The following is a 2,283-nucleotide window of genomic DNA, read 5'->3' on the forward strand; positions in this document are numbered from 1 at the left end:
TGCGCCCCATCATGTCATGTGCTGCTCCCATCCTGTGCCCCCACTCTGTCATGTGCTGCTGCCATCCTGCACTCCCGTTCTGCCATGTGCTGCCCTATTCTGTCATGTGCTGCTCCCATCCATATGCCCCATACGCTGCTCCATAAAGGTTGATGGCCCCCATAAAATGCTCCATAGTATATGCCTGATATGCTGCTCCATAAAGGTTGATGGCCCCCATAAGATGCTCCATAGTATTATATGCCCTGTATGCTGCTGCAATAAAAAAAAAAATAACATAATCCCCTATCGTCGCTGGGTGCCGAGTGCTGGGGGGCCTGAGCAGGCGGGGACACCGGCGCGCTGTGGGGGTCAGGTGCCTGAGTCGCCGCTAGCTCAGGCCCCCGGCACTTGCTATAGTCACCTGGCCCTGATCCACTGCTGCGTGCCGCTCCGTCTTCCGGGTCCTCTGGCTGTGACTGTTCAGTCAGAGGGCGTTGCGCATTAAGCGTGTCATCGCACCCTCTGAACTGAACGTCAAAGGCAGAGGATTTGGAGGACGGAGTGGCGTGCATCGGTGGAACGGGACAAGTGAATATAGCCGGACCCGTTGCACAGCGTTAATTGCGACATTTTCGCCGTGCAATGCAGTCCGTTAGCGTTAACCCATTTACGCAATGTGAACCTAGCCTAATTGTAGGGAGAGTAGAGGACAATGTGAGCTGTCTTCAGCACCTGGCGCCTGAGAACAGAGCAATGTGTGCTGGCTTGTATCCAGTGTAGATACGTGTGATACTGATGCGGCATACGTATGAAACACAGGGCATCTCCGATACTGTTTTTTTTCCAGTACCGTAAATATTAGGACATGTGAAGGAGGCCTAAGATGGATGACTGACTACCAGAAAGAGCTGAAAGAATGAGGGGGTGACCTCCTACTGTGACTATCTGCCAGGAAGAGATGAGTGACGAATAAACACCCTTACTGTCACTGACTTCTAGGGACAGCTGAGAGAGACGGCGGTACAACTGAGTGACCAGATGACAGGTCAATGATCGCTTAATGACCTAATGGCCAATAATGGTTGATGGCAGAAACAGTACTTTGGAGTATAAACCATTGAGAAAGAAAATCAGGGGCGGGATTATGGATGGCGGTGTTGGAGTTTCCTTTTTGGCTGGAGGAACATTGCATCTGTCCTATATCACACTGGCATAAAAAAGTATCAAGATTTAATAGTATTTTCATCACCATCATAAACAGAATATCAAATGCAACCCAAAGGATGTCCTATATACGACGGTCTACCCAACCATGGACCGCTTCCTGCCCCTCAGTCTGACTTCGTCCAGTTTTTTAATGACGGGGCTGGATTTCTTGGAGGCGACTGTGTAGCTTTGGAGCAGAGCTCTGAACACGTCCTCTGTCTGGGGATGAGTGCTGAGGAAAGCCTTTTCCAAGACATAAAGGTCGACACCTTTATCTTCTGGGAGAGCAGAGATGAAGCTCAGGCCGAAATCGATCAGCACCAGGTTTAAGTCCGGATGTGGAGGCCGTAGGAGTATGTTCGAGGTGGTCAGGTCCCCATGGACGACATCCTCATCATGCATCCAGGCCAATATCTGACCAATCCTTTCTGCAAGGCTGTACAGGCTGCTGCCATGTTCTTGCGCTGTCATTATGAAGTCCCGAACAGTGACTGATCCTTCTATATCCTCCAGGTAGATGCAGTTAGAGACATAATCAACAAAATAAACCACAGGAGTGGCAATACCTGCCTTCCTGCACCTGAAGATTGAGCGCACCTCCTGGGCGGTCCGCCGGTGTGTCAGCTTCTCGTCCAGCGTAGGATGCCTGTAAGTCTTGGGGAAACGCTCCTTCACTACAGCCGCTTTCCCCAGGAAACTTCCCCGGTACACCCGAGCCTCAGCCCCCTGCTTCATGAGCTGCAGCCCCCCCAGGTACCGCCGAGTCTGCTCCCTGCTTATGCTGTCCGCACTGTTCTCCACAGCATTCATGGTAAAGGCTAACCCATTCAGGATACATTCCTTTATGTTGGCCATAATTGGTCCTGTGGTGAGAAGCATTGGGTCAAACAATGGTAGAGATATACACAGCATGAAAAATGTATGTTCTACATACAAATGGCAGTCATGAACAATCTACCGGGACGGAAAGGCATCACTGCACTACAGGAGTCTAGTTACTTCCTGAAAATGGCCAGAGAGTGGTGAGGGGCTTCATTTACACATGAGGGTCATCCTACTTAGCATTGTCTAGACTTCCTTCAATCAGACATATCA

At 50.4% G+C, this 2,283-nt stretch overlaps 1 pseudogene; it reads right to left on the reverse strand.

Moving 5' to 3' along the window:
* Positions 1–1,195: 1,195 nt before the first annotated feature.
* LOC138666756 (EKC/KEOPS complex subunit Tp53rkb pseudogene) lies at positions 1,196–2,043 on the reverse strand (annotated as a pseudogene).
* Positions 2,044–2,283: the final 240 nt, after the last annotated feature.

The sequence above is a fragment of the Ranitomeya imitator genome, chromosome 2, assembly GCF_032444005.1.
Source record: "Ranitomeya imitator isolate aRanImi1 chromosome 2, aRanImi1.pri, whole genome shotgun sequence".
NCBI classification, from domain to species: Eukaryota; Metazoa; Chordata; class Amphibia; order Anura; family Dendrobatidae; genus Ranitomeya; species Ranitomeya imitator.